This window comes from Euphorbia lathyris, chromosome 9, assembly GCF_963576675.1.
Source record: "Euphorbia lathyris chromosome 9, ddEupLath1.1, whole genome shotgun sequence".
NCBI classification, from domain to species: domain Eukaryota; kingdom Viridiplantae; phylum Streptophyta; class Magnoliopsida; order Malpighiales; family Euphorbiaceae; genus Euphorbia; species Euphorbia lathyris.
Window position 1 is genome coordinate 5,041,619 of NC_088918.1, and position 24,245 is coordinate 5,065,863.

At 36.7% G+C, this 24,245-nt stretch overlaps 1 non-coding gene across 1 annotated transcript; it reads right to left on the bottom strand.

The window, feature by feature from the left end:
• Window positions 1-1,186: 1,186 nt before the first annotated feature.
• LOC136207761 (small nucleolar RNA R71) lies at window positions 1,187-1,293 on the bottom strand. The gene has a single exon (XR_010676889.1). It is a non-coding gene; the product is annotated as a small nucleolar RNA R71 (small nucleolar RNA).
• Between the last annotated feature and the right edge of the window lie 22,952 nt (window positions 1,294-24,245).

Below are 24,245 nucleotides of genomic sequence, written 5' to 3' on the forward strand. Positions count from 1 at the left end.
CACGAACCTTTTTATCAAACATCCAACACCGAAGCATGAATGTTAGGAGGTTGTATCATGGGTTTTCTTTATTGAAATGTTGTTTCGATCTTAGTGCAAGAAAGAACCAACCTTAGGGACGCTTACGGTTGTAGTAAGTCTTAGAATCTTAAGAACACACGAGAGTTGACTTAAGTGAGAATTAAAACAGAAACCTTGACTTCGCTTTACTCCATTCATGAATAAATAGGAAGTTTAGAGACTCAAAGTGACCGGTTCCGCTGTGCCTAACCTGTTCTACCTTTTATCATTTACCAAGAAATTGTTTTTATCAATTTATTCATTTACGCTGTCATACGTTTACAATATCTCTCATTATCAAGAATTTAGACCCACGAACACCCTGTTCTACAAGGTTTTTCTAGTAAAATTTGATCTTCAATCCCTGTGAAGACGATACTCTATTTATCACTTTATTACTTGTTTCTAGTGCACTTGCTAGAGTCTGTTCGGAGGACAACAAGTTTTTGGCGCCGTTGCCGGGGATTGAAAGCAACAAAATTTATCTGAAAATTTCTGTGAAACAAGGTGTTTTTAATCTGTTTGCTAAATAGTGCAGCCAGAAGGAGTTCTCCCATTGTTTATGCGCAGAGCTGGACCACCAGTTTTTCCTATCGATCTCGAATTAGAGAGAACGTGTAGACGAAACCGAGCGGGAGCTCGACGAGCAAGACAACGAGAGCGACAAAGAGAAAGAAGGATGGTTGGAAGAGTACCACCAGAACAACCAGTTTAACCTAATCAAGAAGAGGAAGGAGAGAACAACAATCCTCCAGTTATGAGGATCAGAGACTATTCCAGGCCGACCACGGAAGGGCACTCTTCGTGCATTGTGTTGCCTAATGAAGGGAACAACATGTTTGAAGTGAAAGCATGTATGATACAAATGTTGCAGGCAGCAGTACAATTCAATGGATACCAGTCGGAAGATCCAAATGGACATATCCAGGAGTTCATTACACTATGCAACACTTTCCGATCAAACCGAGGAGTCTCCGATGAAGTGATAAGGCTAAAGCTGTTTCCTTTCTCTCTCAAAGATAAAGCGAAGAACTGACTGAAGAACCTACAGCCAGGAACCATTTCCACTTGGGAAGAAATGGCCAGCGCCTTTCTGATGAAATACTTTCCACCTCGACAGGCCATAAAACTCAGAAATGAAGTGTCTCGATTTGTACAAGAGGAGGACGAGTCGTTGGCAGAGGCATGGGAAAGGTACAAAGAGCTGTTAAGGAGGGTACCAAATCATGGCATCCCCATGTGGATGCAAGTGCAGAATTTTTACAATGGAGTCACCAACATTTATAAAATCCAAATTGAATCCATTGCCAATGGTAACCCCGAAGATCTTGAACCACAAGCCTTGTATAACCTTATTGAGAGAGTCGTGAGTACAAGTTATAACTGGCACTTAGCCAGGAGTGAAGGAAGAAAAGCGGGAAATGATGATGTTGTGTCAAAACTGACCACCCAGGTGGAACAGCTTGCAAAGCAGCTCAGAAAGATTAATGTATCATCCATTCACAGTGAACCACCGTTCAATGATGTTTGTGATTTTTGTGGAGGACCTCACTTCAACATAAACTGTCCTGAAGTCAAGCAAGGGAAAGGTGAGCAGGAGCAATGTGATTATGTTGGTTATAATCAAAGGAACCCACCAAACCCATACTCAAATACATACAACCCAGCCACGAGAAATCATCCGAACTTTGGATGGACTGGGCAGCCCACTCAGCAAGAGCAACCGAGGTATCAACAGCAACAAGGAGGACAATACCAGAGACAACCTCAACAACATTATAAACAGCCTGTTCCACCGAAGGAAGATATAGAACAGGACATGAAAACCATGATGATGCAATTCATGAAGCAGACACAAGCTTCAATCAAAAATCTGGAGACACAGGTCCATCAACTTGCTGCATCCTCGTCAAAAGGAAAAGGGATAATGCCAAGTAACACCGAACCAAACCCCAAATGAGATGTCATGGCCATCACCCTGAGATCTGGTAAGAAAACTCACCCTCCTTTTCCAACTGATAAAAATGCTGAGTGTGCAGGTACCTCTCAAAATGTTGAAGAAAAGAAGGAACAAGCTGTTCCTAGTCAAGAAGAGCCCGTCGGGGTAGAATTGACCGTCGATCAGGACCAGGAGGAACAAGGAAAGAGGTACAAACCACCTCCACCCTATGTGCCACCTGTACCTTATCCGGCGAAGCTGGTGAACAAGAAGCTTGAAGAGCAAAATTCAAAAGTGTTAGACACCTTGAGGAAGTTGAATATCAACATCCCCTTCGTGGAAGCACTTACCCAGATGCCCACATATGCGAAGTTCTTAAAGGATATCTTGTCAAACAAGAAGAAGTTGGAAAATATCTCAATGATCCAACTGAACAGGGACTGTTCGTCAATACTCCAGAACAAGCAGCAGCTTCCGAAAAAGCTGAAGGATCCAAGGAGTTTTTCTATTCCCTGCTCAATTGGCAAGTTAAATATTGAAAATGCATTATGTGACCTAGGAGCGAGTATAAACCTAATGCCATATTCTGTGTATGCTAAGCTGGGGCTACGAGAACCACAACCAACTAGAATGTGTATTCAGTTGGCTGATAGGTCTGTATGTTACCCTAGGGGGGTAGTGGAAGATGTATTGGTAAAGGTAGGAAAATGCATACTGCCTGTTGATTTTATCATAATGGACATAGACGAGGACTTGCATGTTCCTATTATCTTGGGTAGATGTTGAGCGATTTCCGCAAGTGCACGGTTTCGCTTGTAGTAATAAAAATATCGATCCCACAGAGAACGCTTTTTAACGAAAACTTATATTAATTCAGTTTAAATACGACTTAAGGTTTATTAAATAGATAAACATTATTTGAAATTGGATTTGGTTTTGAAATTGCTAGAAATAGAATTAGATTAAAGTATTTAGATGTTAGAAATTATTTATGATTTAAAAGTTAATTTGCAAGACAGGAACATTTAGAACTTTTTAGAAAAACAAATAAATGTATTCGTTTGCATTGAGCAAAGAAAACAACTTAAACTTTGTATCAATTATGATGATGAAATAAATGACGGAACCTCTAAATAATTGGCTTTAAACGCGACAAAACCCTTTCGGGATAGTTGCCCTTACTCAAATTAAAACTCTTTCGAGATGATAATTTGCCTAAGTGTTCAACAAAGTTTCCTTGTAATGATTTTGAATTCAACTGCGTATTAATGAAAACACCAGCCTCACTTATATTGGATTGGTTACCATAAGTGCTGCATAACGATTTATCGAATAGAACGGACTTTATTAGATGAAATATAAATTGATACAAGTTTACAGAGTGAAATCGCATGGACCCTTCGAGGGCGTGCAAGTGAACGGATTGATCAGTCCCTTCCTTGGGTTTCTTTAGAGGTTGTCAGGCTCAGGGGTGGATCCTTTTACTAATTCTTCTCGCCGAATCTTTGGAATGGAGAATAATCTCATCAGCCACCAAAATGTAAACTAAACTGGAACAATGTCTAAACGCTACTAAACTTGTTATTATTGAGTAAACAATGTGTGTACAGCATATTGCTTTGAACAGAAATAAAATCTAGACTCTGACTCTTTTCTGAGTCAGAGTTTCTGCATAAACTCTGCACTAATCTCACTCTCTCAACATTCACTACATTACATGTATTACATGTTACTTAACAACACATTTCTCTCCATATCAACTCTTTATTTATAGATGTTGAAGGGTTGTGACTGAAGTGATGTGTCCGTTGGTTAAGAGTCATGTCCGTTGTGAAAGGACGTCTTTATCCACTTGAACGAACGCGTTTCTTGGATTTCAGCATGTGTTAAATGCTTTTGGCAAATTTTCTGCACTTACCGAGAATGGAGATCCTCGGCCGTGAATGACGTAGCATTAAGTTGAGCTTTGGACGAAGGGGAGAAATGGCTAAACCACGCGTGTCGCGGCCGCGGGTTGGGGATTCACTGTCGCGGCACGGTGAGTTTTCTCACTTCTTAGCTCTCGTTCGTGTCCTTGACTTGGCGCTTTTGATTTACGTCGTCTTTGACTCCTTTTGTAGGGTTTTTCTTCTGTTTTAGATCCTTTTTCGTTCATATTTGGATTTTACCAAATATTTAGGTACCTTGCAAGAAAGAAAGATATTTGAGAGTAAAAGTAATCTAAACAGATATAAATAACACAAATTCGTAATAAAAATGATGTAAATATTAATGATATTTTAGGTATATTTTGGGCTTAACAAATCTCCACACTTAATCTTTTGCTAGTCCCGAGCAAAATTTCACTGAATTTATTCCTTAACTAATCTCTTTATGAAAATAAAGCATATATCTTTGTGTTTACCTTTTAAATTAGTTAAGCCGAAAATACTAACTTCGCATGGCAAATTTATACGCAAAATATCAAACTAACTTAGTATAAATACGATATATCATTCGTCTTGTATTTCAATGTTTAAATTGAAGTATTCGGGACGATGTAAGCACGCATGTTATTGAGTTTTTCATCTCAAGGCATTTCAAAGCACCAAATTTCCTTTCCCAAACTTGAATTATTATATATGAGTATTAAGTTTAATTTATTTTCTTAGTTACGCCCGTGATAAGGGTGGTCTCGATCGTAACTTTATATGCATTTTATTTGTGTTCGCTTAAGAGGTACCGACCATGCCATGGGTGGACGCAATCGTTACTTTAAACTTTAAACACGCTTAATTTTTTCTTATTTAAACGTTCCTTCCATACCTCGATTGTGATAAGGGTGGTCGCAACCGTGGCCAAAAGTACGCTTCACTTATTTATTTTTTCCCTTTCATACCTCGATTGTGATAAGGGTGGTCTCAATCGTGGCCAAAAGTTAAGAATACGATTTATTGATTATAACTTGGGAAAAAGAAAATTAGCACATTCATCCTATATTGACTTAAAATTCAACATGTATTATGGCTAAAGTTTCCTTAAAAACTTCAATTGGTGTTAATGTAAGACAAAATCAAAACCGAGCTAAAAATTGTTAGTTCAATTTAATGTCTATAAACCTAATTGAAAATTTAAAATAAGATTTATTGTATCATAAATTTCATGATTATAAAATAGAGATTGAAAATAAAGAATTTTTTACTTAAATACATTCACTCGAGACAATTTTTTACTTAAAATCGTGTCAAAGATTTGTGAAAAATTTGAAAATATTACCCGTATAGAAATATTAATGATAACCTAAAAATAATCATAAGTTAAATATATGTTAAAATAATGTTAAATAAATTGTTTTGCAATATATGTTGCATTTACATAAAACAAGTGTTGCATTTATAAATGTTGCTTTAAAAATTATTCTTATTCGTTGCATTTATTCGTACTAAAAATGATATATGCAATATCTCCTCCCACACTTAAATTGGACCATGTCCTCATTGGTGCAAAATTGATAAAACACGAAAAATGGTACGAAAAGAAATCATACGAATGAAGAAAGAAAAAGTATGAAATTAAAGTATCCAAATTAAGATATTAAAAGTGTACCAAACATAATAGAAAATAGGAGTATTGGAACAAATCAAAATAAATGAGTAAAGAAAAGATTAGATATAACCTGATTACGTGATCGTGAATCCGGTGGAGACGGTGTGGTTGAAAATTGATGGCTTATTAACGTGATCACGAACATTATGCTCATTACCAACATGCTCTCGTGCTTGTGTTTGGGTATCAACATGCCCTTGTGCATCCGCTTCATCGTCATACGGCGCATCGTCATCCGTACCAAAAATGGGTCTGCTCATTACCATCCTCTTTAATACCATTGCCCTGTGAACTTGTAGTAGCAACATCGAACTTGTAAAACTAGCCAACACCGTAATCAAATGACCAAAGCAACTAGCTTAATGGTTGAAAAATGGAAACATGGACTCAATTGTCAAAATGTAATCCAATTTAATCTTCCACGAAATCCGTAATGAGGTAATCCAAAGTGAACAAGTAAATCATGACTTCAAATCATTTACCTTTTTAACAAGCCCCAAAAGAAAAAAAAATTTATTGAAATAGAAATTACTATTATCCTGAAAGAGCTTGCTAAAAGTGTACTGGAAAATTTGTCCAAACTTGTTTGGTTGGAAAAATTTATGGCTTAACAATAAAATGTCTTGTAGGATATCCAAACAAAAATACTCATCTCGTCATCCCAACTTCATAAACGTAACCTAAATCCTTAAATGTAATCCTCTCATTCTCTTGAGCATAGGAAAGATTAACCAAAAAGTCTATAATTGAGTTATGTTCATAAAAGTTCTTGTACCGCTGCCCGTCCTAATCTGAATTGATGCTTAATGGATGTAGAGGAAACCTTATTAGTAACCGTCTTATGTTTAGGCATGGTGTGGAAAACTTGTAAAGGTGTGGTTGGGAAAGAAGTATATTGGGTAGGTAAAAATTTGGTAAAAGTAAAGGTGATATGGTGTGGATTTAATCGTACGGGGAAGAGTTTGGATTGTGTAAGTTGGGTAAAATGGAAAGTGATGTTAGGTTTGTGTAAGGGATAGGTACATATAGGGGTAAAAGTGTTTAGGAGTTATGGTAGGAATAGGAATTGGCTCAATTGAAGTCAGAAATCCGGAACTGGTGGCTCTACAGGCCGCGGGTCGCGACTGAGGATACCCATCCGCGGCCGCGGCACGCGGTATTCAGAGAAATTTTCTCTGAATTTTCTTGTGTTGCTCGCTGAAGTTACCGAGAATTTGACATTCTCGGCCGCGGATCAGCCCCTGATCATCCATATTTTGCATTTTAACTCTGTTTTGTGTAATTTCTTGAGAAATTATATCCTGAACTCCTTGAAAATGTAATCTGTACTGAAGAACATAAATGTAAAACATTAAATGATAAGGAAAACCAAAGGTTTGTCCTTATTAATGGAAAAAAATAAATGATATAATTAATTCAATGAAGATAAGAATATCAAAGGTTTTGAATAAAAATTGATTGAAGTATTTATGTTCATTTAATTATGTAAGTTAAATGAATCTTTATTTAGTCATTTATATTTAATTTAGTCATGTACTTATTAATGTCTTATTTAATAGATTTATGAGATATTAAATATAAACTGAGAATTATTGTCATCGATTAATTATCTCTGAGAAAATTTAAACAGACATAAAACTAGTACTCAGACGAAATAATAAAAAGAATGGATTTATTATTATTGCATGAAATAAATATGAATTTAATTAAAAACAAACAAACCTATTTACATACTGTGTGAAAACAAAAATACTAAACAACACAAAGGCAAATTAAAACGTCATCCCGTTGAATTGTGGGCCAATCCTGAAAACATTTTTAACCAGGCCCGATAACGATCAATCTTTGCCTGCACGAAGATCTGTCTTTCTTCTGCAGAAAGAAATTGTGGGCCAATCCTAAAAACATTTTTAACCAGGCCCTCTTTTTCCATGTATTCATAATCCATAAATGGAAAGGGTTCTGGATCGGTCCATGGAACATCGACTAATCCTTTCGCTCCGAGTATAATGCCACAGATTATATTCCCATATCCCGTTGACTTTCTCCCTTTCAACCTAGAAGCGGCAACCAGACCGTCCATCAAAATCTTCGATGAATTCACGGTATTGCCTCGGAAGATGTCGCCTAAGACATACAGGTCTGTGTCTTGGACCATACTACTAGAAGTGCGTCCAAACAAACTGTGACACAAGAATTTATGTAAATAAACCATAGAATTGGATTTGATACTCTTATTGTAGGCGAGGCTGGGATTGAAACGCCAAAAACCAGTTAGCATTCGCCAAATGTCTCTAGACGTCATATTTCTGCCAGGACGATGTGTGGATGTCTCCCGTAGGGGAAAACCAAACCAGGCATGTAACTCTGGGTAGCCAAATGTGTAAGTTTTGCCGTCGTGGCAAAAACTAAGACGCATCCGACGTTTGTTAACAAAACGTACAGAACAGAGAAATTCCAGAATCCAATCTCTAATTATTGGAAATTTCATATGAGCAAACTTAGTCCACCCCAATTTCTCCAAATAGCGATTCATATCGTCGCTTATTCCGAGTTCATCATTCAAGAACTCGTCCATATATAACATCCCGACGGGCATTGTATATCGAAATTGATAATAACGGTGTCCCTCATCATGATTATACACCGGAAAGAAACAACCATAGCGTGCTGATAAGTCAGGATGTTTATTGTCTGAAACAGAAGTCATGGTGTTTGAAAATAGGTAAGGAAGCAAAGTTCTCTGAACTTAGTTTCTGGTTAATTAATATATAAGACTATCAGAAATTTATTCTGTCAGAGATGAAAAGAATGTAACAGAACTTTGATCCTCAATAACTTATTTATAAAATCCTAGGATGAAAGGAGGTGTTGGTTTGATGCGAAAAGGTGTTAATCAAACCTCCTAAAGATGAAGAAACTCAATTTTTCGTTTCTGAAAAGTTGTGTCTGCAGGAAAAGAAGAATACAGGTCTGATTCTGCAGGAATTCACCGTGTCGCGACCGAGGATACTGAGACGCGGTCGCGGCACGCTAATTAAAAAAAAAATTTCGCTGAAGTTACAGAGAATTCTGATTCGCGGCCGAGGATTTCAATCCTCGGTAAGTTCAGAAATTTTTATTTTCTCTTTATTTCCCTTGAAATTTTGAAATTCTGAATTCTCAACTGAGAATTCAGATTCTCTGTAAGTTCAGAAATATATTTTTTTGTTCCTTTTGCTTGGACAAACGTAGAACATGACTTAAATAAATTTTTATTGATTTAAAACTCGACATACGCATATTTAAAAACTAAAAATTATAAATTATAAACAAATGTAAATTAAATTTAAAAAAAGAAAAGATGAAAATAAAACAACAAACGAGACTAAAGATAAACAACAAAAGGTTTGAAAACTTACCTGGAGATAATTTCAATTTGGAATCAAAAATTAGAATTGCATCCCAAATCTTTGAAATTATTATATATATTTTTTCTTTCTTTTGGGTTTTTTTTATATTTTTTTTTTGGTATTTTCTTTTTTTAGGCCCCTTTTTTTTAGCGTTTTCTCAAATTAAGGATCTAATGATTTCGGTTGAATGCCCAAACTTTTGGTTCCGTACGTGAACAAAAACTACGTACATTAACTGAAACTTTCAAAACTATATTAAAAGTATACAATTCCTTCCTGGATGATAAGGTAATTTCTTCCTACTTCTGATATATCTGTCTGAGAAGAGTTGATCGGCTGTTTCTTAGAGAGATAAATGTAGGTGTTTAAGGAAGTGATAAAAAAGGAAATTATTTGGGTTTAGTGTAGGAATTGAATAAATTTCTTAAGAAAGAGATATGATATTTTGGTGAAGGGTTAAGTTTATAGAAAAGAGATAAAGGTGTTTGGGAAAAGGTAAATTTTCTGGAAAAGTCATATGTCACGTCTGACATCCTGTTTCAAAAATTCTTCTTCTCCTTCTGATGTATTTGCATGCTGAATTTCTTTTCGGTAGACTCCTTCTGTAAATTTCATTGATTATCAAATCTCCAGTTTATTGTTGAAAAGACTTGGATTTTTATATCTGCAAACATCTAATTGCAAACGTTAAATAACAACGAGGATTTAGTCCTAGTGACCATCCTCAAAAACTAAATAAAAACTATAAAAATAAATAAATAGATATATAAACCAAAGTTCGAAATAAAACATGAAAAAACATAAATTTTTGTTAAAAATTTGGCGTTCCCCGGCAACGGCGCCAAAAACTTGTTGAGCGATTTCCGCAAGTGCACGGTTTCGCTTGTAGTAATAAAAATATCGATCCCACAGAGAACGCTTTTTAACGAAAACTTATATTAATTCAGTTTAAATACGACTTAAGGTTTATTAAATAGATAAACATTATTTGAAATTGGATTTGGTTTTGAAATTGCTAGAAATAGAATTAGATTAAAGTATTTAGATGTTAGAAATTATTTATGATTTAAAAGTTAATTTGCAAGACATGAACATTTAGAACTTTTTAGAAAAACAAATAAATGTATTCGTTTGCATTGAGCAAAGAAAACAACTTAAACTTTGTATCAATTATGATGATGAAATAAATGACGGAACCTCTAAATAATTGGCTTTAAACGCGACAAAACCCTTTCGGGATAGTTGCCCTTACTCAAATTAAAACTCTTTCGAGATGATAATTTGCCTAAGTGTTCAACAAAGTTTCCTTGTAATGATTTTGAATTCAACTGCGTATTAATGAAAACACCAGCCTCACTTATATTGGATTGGTTACCATAAGTGCTGCATAACGATTTATCGAATAGAACGGACTTTATTAGATGAAATATAAATTGATACAAGTTTACAGAGTGAAATCACATGGACCCTTCGAGGGCGTGCAAGTGAACGGATTGATCAGTCCCTTCCTTGGGTTTCCTTAGAGGTTGTCAGGCTCAGGGGCGGATCCTTTTACTAATTCTTCTCGCCGAATCTTTAGAATGGAGAATAATCTCATCAGCCACCAAAATGTAAACTAAACTGGAACAATGTCTAAACGCTACTAAACTTGTTATTATTGAGTAAACAATGTGTGTACAGCATATTGCTTTGAACAGAAATAAAATCTAGACTCTGACTCTTTTCTGAGTCAGAGTTTCTGCATAAACTCTGCACTAATCTCACTTTCTCAACATTCACTACATTACATGTATTACATGTTACTTAACAACACATTTCTCTCCATATCAACTCTTTATTTATAGATGTTGAAGGGTTGTGACTGAAGTGATGTGTCCGTTGGTTAAGAGTCGTGTCCGTTGTGAAAGGACGTCTTTATCCACTTGAACGAACGCGTTTCTTGGATTTCAGCATGTGTTAAATGCTTTTGGAAAATTTTCTGCACTTACCGAGAATGGAGATCCTCGGCCGTGAATGACGTAGCATTAAGTTGAGCTTTGGACGAAGGGGAGAAATGGCTAAACCACGCGTGTCGCGGCCGCGGGTTGGGGATTCACTGTCGCGGCACGGTGAGTTTTCTCACTTCTTAGCTCTCGTTCGTGTCCTTGACTTGGCGCTTTTGATTTACGTCGTCTTTGACTCCTTTTGTAGGATTTTTCTTCTATTTTAGATCCTTTTTCGTTCATATTTGGATTTTACCAAATATTTAGGTACCTTGCAAGAAAGAAAGATATTTGAGAGTAAAAGTAATCTAAACAGATATAAATAACACAAATTCGTAATAAAAATGATGTAAATATTAATGATATTTTAGGTATATTTTGGGCTTAACAGTAGACCATTCTTAGCGACAGGTAAAGCCCTGATTAATGTCGGAGAGGGACAATTATTTTTGAGAATTAATGGGGAGGAAATCATTTTCAAAATGAATGAGGCTATGAGACGAGCTAACACTAGTGATGACACTTGTTGTTTTTTAGATGATTTCCAAAGTCTGTCTACTTTGCAGGAACAGGGACATGATACTCTGGAAGCTCTCTTAGGACAAGAAGTAAATTTATGTGAAGGAACATGCTGTTCCATTGAAGCCCATGTTTCGACACTTCCTCCAGATCCCACTGTTCCTACCCATCGAGAACCATCTGAAATACCCATTGTGCCCCTGTCTAGACTTGAACTAAAACCTTTGCCATCACACCTAGAGTATGCGTTTCTGGAACCACCAAGCGGGAGCCCGGTGATTATATCTTCGAAACTAACCCCTGATCAGAAAGCTCAACTCATGGAGGTATTGCGAAGAAACAAGGAAACTATTGCTTGGAAAATTGATGATATCAAAGGCATTAGTCCAACAGTGTGTGTTCATAGAATTCTGATGGAGAAAGATCATAAACCGTCTATCCAACCACAGCGCAGACTGAACCCCCGCATGAAGGAGGTTGTGAGAAAAGAAGTGATCAAACTGTTGGATGCAGGAATTATTTATCCTATATCTGACAGTGTTTGGACTAGCCCTGTTCATGTAGTGCCAAAGAAAGGAGGTACCACGGATGTTCTCAATGAAAAAAATGAATTGGTTCCCACACGAACCATAACAGGATGGCGAGTATGTGTGGATTATCGAAAGCTAAATGAGGCAACGAGGAAAGACCATTTCCCTCTACCATTCATTGATCAGATGCTCGAACGTTTGGCAGGGTATGCATTTTACTGTTTCCTTGACGGATATTCTGGGTACAATCAGATTGTTATCCATTGTGAAGATCAAGAGAAAACAACTTTCACTTGCCCTTACGGGACTTATGCTTACATACGGATGCCATTCGGACTATGCAATGCTCCAGCCACGTTTCAGAGATGCATGATGTCCATATTTCATGATCTGGTGGAACGAACAGTGGAAATCTTCATGGACGATTTCTCCGTCTATGGAAACTCATTTGGAAGCTGTCTGAACAACCTGGAGGCTGTGCTAGTGCGATGTAAGGAAACCAATTTAGTCCTAAATTGGGAAAAATGCCACTTCATGGTTACAAGTGGCATCGTTCTCGGGCATCAAATCTCTGAAAAAGGGATGGAAGTAGACAAGGCCAAGGTGGAAGTGATAGAGAAACTCATCGTTCCCACTAATGTAAAAGATGTAAGAAGTTTTCTTGGACATGCAGGGTTCTACCGAAGGTTTATAAAGGATTTCTCAAAAATCGCATTACCTCTGTCAGCTTTGCTACATAAAGATGTGGACTTCTTATTTGACACAAGCTGTGTCAAAGCATTTGAACTATTGAAGGGCAAGCTGATCAACTCACCTATACTAGCAGGACCCAACTGGGAACAGCCGTTTGAGATGATGTGTGACGCTAGCGATACATGTGTTGGAGCAGTTCTTGGGCAAAGGATTGAGAAAAAGTTCCGACCTATCTATTATGCAAGCAAAACATTAAACGAGGCTCAACAGAACTACACCACTACAGAGAAGGAGCTTCTTGCAGTAGTGTATGCTTTTGACAAATTCCGTTCGTACCTAGTTTTGTCAAAAGTCATTATCTACACAGACCATGCTGCCTTACGCTACTTGTTTGCAAAGAAATATGTAAAGCCAAGACTGATACGGTGGTTACTCTTACTTCAAGAATTTGATCTAGAGATAAAGGACAAAAAGGGGACCGAAAATGTAGCTGCTGATCACTTGTCCAGAATTTCTCATGAGAACAATCAGGAACGACCAGAAATCCTAGAGATTTTTCCAGACGAGCGTTTGTATTCTATACAGCCTTCTCCATGGTTTGCTGACATTGCGAATTTCCTTGCTAGTTCAATTAAACCACATAACCTATCCACTAACCAAAGAAAGAAGTTTTATGCAGAGATCAAATATTATTTTTGGGAGGAACCCTATCTTTTCAGGTTATGCGCAGATCAGATCATTCACAGGTGCATCACTCAAAAAGAAGGACAAGCTGTTTTGAGCCATTATCACGATCGAGAAGCGGGTGGACATCATAGCGCAAGCAGAACTGCAGCCAAAGTGCTCCAATCAGGTTTTTTCTGGCCAACTATTTTCAAAGATGCCAACATGTTTGTAAGCACTTGTAATGAGTGCCAACGAACACACAATATTTCAGCGAGAAATGCCATGCCCCTCAATAACATTGTTGTTTGTGAAATATTTGATATATGGGGTATAGACTTCATGGGACCATTCCCTACGTCTTTTGGACATAAATACATTTTAGTGGCAGTCGACTATGTGAGCAAGTGGGTTGAAGCAATTGCTAGTCCCACTAATGACGCGCGTGTGGTTGTAAAATTCCTAAAAAGGCTGTTTGCCCGATTTGGTGTCCCACGAGCGATCATTAGTGATCAAGGAACCCACTTTTGCAACGCTCAATTTGAAAAGATGATGGGCAAGCTTGGAGTCTCTCATAGAATTGCCACACCTTACCACCCACAAACTAGTGGGCAGGTGGAGATTTCAAATCGTGAAATCAAAAGAATTTTAGAAAAAACCGTGGGCAATTCTAGAAAATACTAGGCAAACAAGCTTGACGATGCTTTATAGGCATATAGAACTGCATATAAGACACCCATTGGAATGTCCCCATTTAGATTGTTGTATGGAAAATCGTGTCACCTTCCAGTAGAGATGGAGCATAGAGCCTTTTGGGCTTTAACCTTCTTAAATTTTGAGAAACATGCAGTGGGCGAACAAAGGAAGCTGCAACTCTGTGATATGAAAGAATTCAGGTTGTTTTCATATGAAAACGTGGTGAATTATAAGGAGAAGACCAAGAAATGGCACGATAGAAAAATCTAGGAGAAAGTCTTTCAAGAAGGACAGAGGGTTCTGTTGTACAATTCAAGGCTCAGACTGTTCCCTAGGAAGCTGAAGTCCAGATGGTAGGGACCATATACGGTGAGCAAGGTGTTCGATCACGGGGAAGTCGAAATTGGCAAGGATGGTCATGAACCTTTCAAGGTCAATGGACAGAGGTTAAAACCTTATCTCGAAAACGATCACCAAAGGAAGATTGACACTGTCCACTTCCAGGACCCCCCGAGCCAATAGAAGCAAGAACAGGGTGTCCGCTGCAAACACCAATTGTAGCACAAGTAACCTTGCACTTTAGTACATGAATTTTTTTTAATTTTTGTCAAAGTTTAGTTAGGATTGCTTAGTCTGGTTAAGATTAACTCTTTGTCACATGACGATCCGTAACGAAATTTCTTTAACATATATATCAGGTTTTTAAGTGCGAGCAAACATTTAAAACTTTTACCCTTCCATGTGGGTAAAGTTTTGAATTTTTACTTGTTTGAAAAAGGGTTTGAAATGATATTTGGGGAAAATCAATTGGTGATTGGAAGCGAACATAAGGCAAATAAAGTGAACATCAAATCCAACTGTTCGTTTGGTACTTATTATACTCTACTTTTGCACCTCTCTCGATAAAACCAAAGTAGGTAGAGTATAGTAAATTTAAACTTAAAAAGTAACCGTTCGATTCCCCAATGCGTCTTTTCATCTGGCCGCGTCTGTTGCCATAACCACTCATACAGGTGGCGTTCATAGAAACGTCGTCATAATGACAGTTCTGGCAACAGGCCGTTTCAAACTTTTTTCTACTTAAAGGGCGTAGACTGTATTACGGACCCTAGTTAAAAATTGTTTTAAACTCTTTCCTTCACACCGTTCCCCATATCTTGTTTGACAACTATCTTTGGGTGTCCCTATTTAGTCGCTATCTCAGGATGAGGACTCGAGGCTCAGGGAAACAAGTGAAAGTTGAAGCCATAAAGAAAGAAAAAGGTAAGAGCAAGATGGTGGGCACAAGCACAATCGCGTTTGTACCCGATGAAAAACTAGTGAAGAAACTATCTCAGTTTAAGGACGCCGCGGTGCAACAATATTATGATGATTTGGCTCAACTCGAATTTGGGCCGGTGAGAACTATATGCTGGGAAACGCTGAAAAAGCTTCGGCTTGCGGAGCGTGTAAAAAAACCCATGTAAGCAGGCCACTTTGGCTGCTTCTTTGAGATGAAGGAGCCAGCATACAAGGAACTCACTTTGGAGTTTTTAGCCACCTTTAAACATGATCCTGAGATCACCGACCCAGATGAGGAAGGAAAGTTCAGTTTCCGGCTGATGACCCATACCCAACGGCCGTCCTTGAACACATTTAATAACCTGCTTGGCGCTGCGGATGACGACGACTTAGAGTCTGACGGGTACAAAGGGGCTTTCACTAAAACCCCGGACGATTTTGACCCAACGGCTTTCTAGCGCTCAATCTCTGGCCAGTCAAATTATGACGGTAGTGCCTCCAAAGCATCTGGTATTGAGGATTACGCCATCCGGTATTTGCACAAACTGGTTTCCGGCACCATCTTTGCGCGCGAGAACCAGGCCACTATCCCTCACGCAGACCTTACGGCTCTTTGGAGTATGGTAAAGGGGCGCAGGATGAACCTTGGATATTGGTTTGGGGAGTACATTAGCGCTTTTGGGAGAAAAAATTCGTCCGTCATATGCTGTGGCAGCATTGTGACACGAATAGCCGAAGAACTCGGGGTTTTCAAGCCAGAAGACCGAAATAGGCTAACTGTGGTGAACTATCCAGACCAAATCGATTTAAAAGGCCTACAAAGCATGATATTCGGAAGGATGGTGAATGGGAAGTGGGTCTGGATGTCGGAAGAGGAAGAATGAGCCTACAGTATCGGTGTCATCCGAGTCTGAGCAAATCGAGCAAGCCAATGATCTTGGCTTTTACCAGAAATGTGCCAAGCTCTCCAATGAAGACATCCTTTCCAAGTTCAACGCTCTGTTTGCACAAACCCAAGCTTGCAGAGAACCGATCTTTGCTCTAGAACATACAAATGTCGTGCAACAAAGCGAGATTGACCTACTCAAAACCCTCTATGTGGAAGAACATGGAAAGGAGAGTCCCTCTGGTGCCTCGATCAAGAGTCCGGTAAGAGCTAAACCTGAAACAACTGCCAATACCGCTGCCTCCTCGAAAGGGGATGGCACTGGTCCTGCTGCGGATAGAGAGGTTGACTCCTCTCTCTCTCCCCACCTGTCTGATCCTTCAATTTGTCACTATCCAAGCATCTGGTAACACTTATACCCCTTCTTTGCATTTGATTACACTCACTTATTATCATGTTATGTTCTTCCTATGCTTTTATTAGTAATAACATTGAGGACAATGTTCCATTCTAATTTGGGGGTGGGATATTACATTACTTGTGTTAATATTTGTGTGAGTATGCATAAACATGATAAAAGTTTGAACAATTGGTTAGTATAGTATATTTTTCTGAATAACAAGTTATCCCCATGTGATCTTTGGCATGAATAAATAGAAATCTATAACTGTCCTCAGTAAATGTTCCTTGTTTTATGTCCATATCCTTGTAAACAGTTTAGTGTTACGAGTGTTTTGTCTCTGTAGAAATTACTAAACAGATTGCGCTTTGAATGATTGAGATGTGTGGTGATAGCCTTGTGTTAATCTTAAATTCCCGAGTCTTGAAGTTCCAAGAATTTTGAAGTTCTAAGTCAACATTCACATGAGGGACCTTTGGCCTAAATACATGAAACCCCAAAGTAGTGAGAACTTGAGCCTGCAATTGCATTAAAAATGCATTGATTCTTTAAAGAGTGGGCCAGTACTTGCTATCTTTAGCGAGAATTGGCTTTGGTATGCCCTATAGAAATGGAAAGATTTTTGACAAACCTAGAATGATAAAGGCATTAGGCACCTAACTCAACCATTTAAAAGACTTAACCCGTGCATTGCACTCATATAGTAGGATGAACCATTTGAGCCTTACCCTTGTTTTTCATTAACTTAGCCTGTGAACAACCATAATCCCTTCACTATGAGCTTAAAGAGCCGAGAATCTGCCTCTTGCAAGTGGTGTTAATAGAGAATATAATTGGCTGAGGAAACTCAAGTGCATACTTAAAATGTTGAATAAAAGAAAATGATTGAGAGAAAAAAGAAAAATATGTAAAGAACCTCTTCATTCATGGAACACTACCTCATAGTGTGCCCAAAATCATTGGAATTGGTTGTTTAGTGGTAGGAGTTGATTAAAATTGTGGGTAAATCATTGGTTAAAACAAGTTGTGCAGATTTGTATGTGAGAAAAAAAGGATTGGTGTAAAGTGCATGAGGACAGAATTCTTACACACAAAAGCCATTCACTTCCACACCTGTACCTTAACCTTACATTACAACCATTAAAAGACCTTTGGACTTCGTTTGAAAAATTTTGATCCATAGAAATGGGACCAATGAGCAAATTCACACCCTACGGGTGTATTTACTGAGCTGAGGAGTGAAGTTGCATTCCCTTCCTTATGGCGAAAAAGGGCCATTCGAGAGTGAGTGAAACGTCCTTTCCTCAGTGAGGTATCTTGGGCAAACAGGTCGTTCATGTGAAAACTGAGGTTTAACTTTAAGCTTTGAGGAATTTCTTGAGTAGGGCTACATGATCAAACACTGGCATAACTTCATTCAAAATCGTGATTTGCGTTTTTCTGTAAAAATCTTCTGAGATCAAATAATCTGTTATAATCTCTTTCTCCGTGATCCCCTCCAACTCATCCTCCGCATTCTTTCATTCCTAAATCCTTCTCAAAAAGCAGACTTCTCTTCTATCTGTTGTTTACTTGAGGACAAGCAAAGGTTCAATTTGGGGGTATTTGTTAGGCATGAATTTGACTACAATTTAACATATAATTTATGAGGAATTAAGGGTGTTTTTAGGGTTAAATTACGAGAAAGAAGGTCTTATAAATGTTTTTGTGCAGATTTGGAAAGATTAAGTCAAACAGACTGTAAGCAGCTTGTTTTGTGCAAACCATGAGGAGATGAGCAACCTTTGATCCAGCGGTCTAATGCTGCAATTACTGATGACGGATAGCGACAAGACAGACGGCAGGAGCGACAGGCAGGAAAGGCGATAAGAGCAGTTAAAAGAAGCATGATGACAAGAAAGTTCGACCCTTGAGTGTTCAAGGGTCAAAAGGATCTTAACCACTTTTAGTAGTCTAGGATTTATGAACAAAGTAGTTGGTTTTTGTAATATTTTAATCGTATACTTTCAGTACTGTTTTGTTTCTTTTCTCCGTTAAATAGTCGTAGTATGGGAAAGGAAAAAGGATCTTTTTTGTGAACAAAAAGAATAGACGTTTTTGTATAAGAGCTCTTAAGAAAGAAGATGACTCCATTAATGGAGCTCTATAGAATGGGAGCAGACTGTTCACTCGGTAGTATGAGTGAGTAGTCATTTTGAATGGGTTCGGCCAATCGGGGCCGATTATGTAAGTTCTCTGTTTTCTTTTTATGAATGAATGTTGTTAATTTATGAAGTGTTTGATGAAGCTTTTTATTCCATTGCTACGCATGTATGATAGTGATAGATGAATGATAGGGAACTGCTTTCATCTTCACGGACCTTTTTATCAAACATCCAACACCGAAGTAGGAATGTTAGGAGGTTGTATCATGAGTTTTCTTTATTGAAATGTTGTTTCGATCTTAGTGCAAGAAAGAACCAACCTTAGGGACGCTTACAGTTGTAGTAAGTCTTAGAATCTTAAGAACACACGAGAGTTGACTTAAGTGAGCATTAAAACAGAAATCTTGACTTCACTTTACTCCATTCATGAATAAATATGAAGTTTAGAGACTCAAAGTGACCGGTTCCGCTGTGCCTAACCTGTTCTACCTTTTATCATTTACCAAGAAATTGTTTTTATCAATTTATTCATTTACGCTGTCATACGTTTACAATATCTCTCATTATCAAGAATTTAGACCCACGAACACCCTGTTCTACAAGGTTTTTCTAGTAAAATTTGATCTTCAATCCCTGTGGAGACGATACTCTATTTATCACTTTATTACTTGTTTCTAGTGCACTTGCTAGAGTCTGTTCGGAGGACAACAGTATCCATCATAGAGTTTCTCCCCTTAAGCATCAATCCATAACCACATATATAGTCAAAACGTCTCTTAACATTGCCTATCTCATATGGTCTTACCCGACACTTCACTACCATACTCGATAGGTCTTCAGACTGTGTACACAGGCCATATTTCTCACTAAATATGGTCTTCCAATATAAAACCACCGATCTGGATTACTCTAGATGGATATAAAAAAATCATAAAATCATGATGTTCCACTTTTCGCAATCAAATTTCTAAATTATTCCACAACCATAAATCATTTGCCTTCAATTAACTCTTCCGCAAAATAATCACATAAATCATAATATACATTTTATTTCAATAAATTATAAATCTATCAAAAATACTGATTTATAATTTAATTCAACCCTCAAAATAGTAACAAAACGATAATTAAATTGCTCAAAATATTGTATCGAAAAATTTAATATCGTTTAAAGTTTAATATTCTTATTAGACTATTTCCGTTTCTCACGGAATAGTAACATATAATACTAAATTGGTATCGTTAGTACTGATCGAAGGTTCAGTTAAACTCATAACACTACTAGGAATCCATCCGTACACATTTTATATCCCAAACTTTTGTACTAGAGTTTATATTCTAAGCTTTTGTACTAATTTTATAGGTTCTAATTGACAACTATTAGTATTAATCCTTCTATCATAAAATTTAAAATGACGAATTGGTCTATTTTGATCTCTGAAATAGTAATTTTGAACCAACATAGTTAGTTTGGACCGATTATACCTTTAAACTCGTAAGACTGCTAAAAGACCATTAATACCAAATCTCACTTCAAATTTATTATTATCTACTCTATATCTGTAATAAATCCCTTAGACAATACTCGAAAATATCCCATATATTAGGCCTTAAATCAGGATTTTAGATATGTGAAATAAAAATACGATAATATATCATAATTATGAACACAAGGCACATACCTCGTTATAACCACTCAAACTACCTAATTATCAATCCATTTTGGCGTAGAGACTCTTCATTTTTAACTAGGTGTGTTCAAAAAAATAGCCCCCTTTTTTTTATGTCTCCTTTACCTTATATTATACACCACCTTCCGTTCCACAATACATGTCTTTCTAGAGAACTTTTTTTATTCCACAATACATGACATTTTGCTTCAATCTATGCACATTAATTTACTTTTACCAAATATACCCTTATTTAAGTTGACTTTTTGTCTTAGGAATAGATAAAGTTACTAAGGAATGCAATTTTTTTTTTTTGGTAAACAAGGAAAGGAAAAAACAAAACGAAACAAGCACAACTTACCCTGGGATCAGCCTAGGAAAACTGACCCCGATCCTGTCTTCAAGCAGAAGGGGTAAGAGAAAGGAAGGAGGACTAGAAAGAATGGAGACACCCAGCATCCTCTCATGGCCAGCAGCAGCCAGGCGGTCCGCAATACGGTTTTGCTCTCTGTAAATATGTCTGAACTCAACAGATTCAAAATCGGAGACAAGCCTCCTAATGGCTTTAATAAGGTTTTGGCTATTAAAACAGATAGCATGATTGTCGGAGATCATATCAATGGCCTCCTTATTATTAGACTCCACTGAGAGCCTCTTGACACCCAGACTCTTGGCAAGCTTAATCCCAGAGAGGATACCCCACAGCTCCGCCGAGAAGGATGAACCCATACCAATGTTATGAGAGAAACCAGACATCCAGGCACCCCCTCCATCCCTTAAAACCCCTCCGGCCGCAATTCTCCTACTAACCAGACAAGAACCATCTGTATTGAGCTTCACCACCCCTTCCTTGGGCCTACACCAACCGACAAGACGCTCCTCCTTATTCTGAGAAGCTCTAACCAAAGAATCCCCTTTAAAACTTTCAATAACTGAAGAGAGCTTCCTCGAGAAAAACTCAGGTAAGTTATGAACATACATCTCCTTACCACCAAAGATTTCTTCATTTCTCCACTTCCATATTTGGTGACAAATGATAGCAAAGATAACCTCCCCATGCTCAACCTTAGCCAGAAGCTTCCCACTCACCCCAGATTGGAACCAATCAGCCTCAGGATAGGCAAGGAAGGACGGAAGAATGTGAGGAGGAAGGACTTCCTTCCAAACCTTCATACTTTTAGAACAATCCCTCAGAGCATGGCAAAGGGACTCAACATGGCCAGAACACCTACTACAAGCACCAGAGATAGCAAGATGCCTTCTGTAACAAAGTCTTTTACTCAAAATTAATTATATTTCTTAATTAGTGTGTATTAACCTTAAAAGACATGTATTGTGGGACAGAGGGAGTATTAGTTTTGGTTTGTGTATGTGTAAATTAATACACGTTGCACTCATAATTCATGCACATTTGCCACTTATCTCTACCTTACTCTATCTAACCACACGTGGCACCATTTATTTATTTTTTTATTTTCTTTTAATTATACATCTTTATATATTAAAATAATTATTGCTTCAAAAAAAAATATATATTAAAATAATTATAGTTATATAATTTTTGAAACATATCGTGTAATTCCAATTCCGTCTACAACATCAATACAATTTTGGTTAATATTACTTTTGATACTTAATGAAGTCATTTATTTTTTTTTATTTACCCAAAACTTTTAATTTACATCTAAAAACATTAAATTAAACTCAATTATGTATTTAAATTCATAATTATATAACACTACCTGTTTTAAAAAAAAAATAAATATTAAAAATTTTAGACACGGACGTGATAGTTTATATTTCAAACATAATTTTAATTCAAGAAAATTGAATATCATTTCAAATAGATTTTAATAAATAGATTTTTTTTTTAAAGCTACCCTTTTAATAATAAATTGATTAAATCTGTATAACATAAAAATTGAACCAATTTTTTTTTTTTTTTTTGATAAAATAAGTTCATAATTTCATAGATAAGAAAATATTAAAGTACAATAAGAAAATAAGGAATAATATCTTACATAAGTACAGACTATGCCTAGTACAGAAATCATAAAGGTAAGAAAATGACTACAATGAGCAAAATAACCATTAAAGGCACAAGAAAAACAAACAGAAACATATACTTTTTGAAACTCCAAATTTACAGATAAGCACTTATAATCCAATCTTCAACATTTAAACTTCTCTGAATCTTCGGATCTCGGTCCTTTCTTTTGCAACCACGTAGATATAGTGATCTACGTATAAGATCTATCATTTCTGCTATTGCTAAAACAGAAAATGTTACAAATGAAAAGATAATAAACAACAAATGCAATTGAAGCAGATTAAGAGATCCTGTAAAATATATGCAATCTAACTAAAATAATCTTATTGAACAAAGAAAAGAAGAAAAATAAAAAAACAGAATGATGTAAGGAGGAAAAAATCCAATCAATAGGAAGATTAATTGATGAAAATGATAAAAAAAAAAAAGTAAACGAGGTTGAAGTATTAAGTCATTGGTTTTGTCTTTAGTTAGAACATTTGTCTTTCATTTGGAAATTTAATTGTATTGGGTTATATTTTGGGACTTGAATGTAGTAGAAATATGAATTCATTTTTTTTTTTTTTTTTGGTAAGAAGGGAAGAAAAAAACAAACAAACAAAAACCTAACCCGGGATCAGTCTAGGAAGACTGACCCCAATCCTATCCTCAAGAAGAGAAGGTAACAGAAAAGAAAGAGGAACGGAAAGGGTAGAAACACCTAACATCCCCCCATGCCCAGCAGCTGCCAAGCGATCCGCCACGCGGTTCTGCTCCCTATAAATATGGGAGAAGGTAAGAGAATCGAAGGCAGGACGAAGCCTCAACATGGCTTTAATGAGATTCTGACTCTTAAGACAAACAGCCTGTCTATCCGAAATCCTGTTGATAGCCTTCAAATTGTCAGACTCCACCGAAAGTCTTTTAACACCCATGCGAATGGCGAGTTTAATGCCAGACAAGATCCCCCAGAGCTCCGCAGTAAAGGAGGAGCCTGTACCTAAGTTATGGGTAAACCCAGTTTGAAATTTATTATATTTGGATAATTTGGAGACTCTTAGGTGTTGATTGTGATTTTTCTATTTTACGCTCGATGCCGATTATGAGTCGTTTAGGATCGGATGTGACAGTTTAAATACAAATTGGATGAAATTTCACTAACTGGGATAGATCAAAGGCTAAATGTGATCAAATAATAAGTCAGAGATCAAATGATAAAATTGTGAATAAACTAGAACCAAATAGTCCTTTAAACCAATATTTTTCAATACATTAAATTCTATATGTTAGATGAATATATATATTAAGTTTTTTTTCAATTATTTTTTAGCATATGTATTAAGCTTTTCTTATATGTGAAACGATCAACATATATTACAATCGTCAACATATTTTAGTTAACTCACATATAATCGTCAACATATCACCAAGTATGTGAAACGATCAACATATTACTGTTTTAACACGGCACTTTTTTTGAAAGGAAATTTTTTGCACAATTGTGATCACTCCAGAAAGCTAGGTTGGATCGTTAATCGCGTTTAAATTACTCTATCATGATTCATCCATTAAACTTAGGTTCCTTTCTCGGTTGTGATCAAGAATACAATCCTATATAACAGATATTGCTTAATATATCTTTAGCTTTTAAAAAGATCAACTGCCCTATAAGTTGGAAAGGTTATATTGATCCTTTGAATTTGTTTAAAGTAATTTCTCTGAATTTTCTTAAAGTGATATATTGGCTCTCTGAACATGCTTAAAGTATACACATTT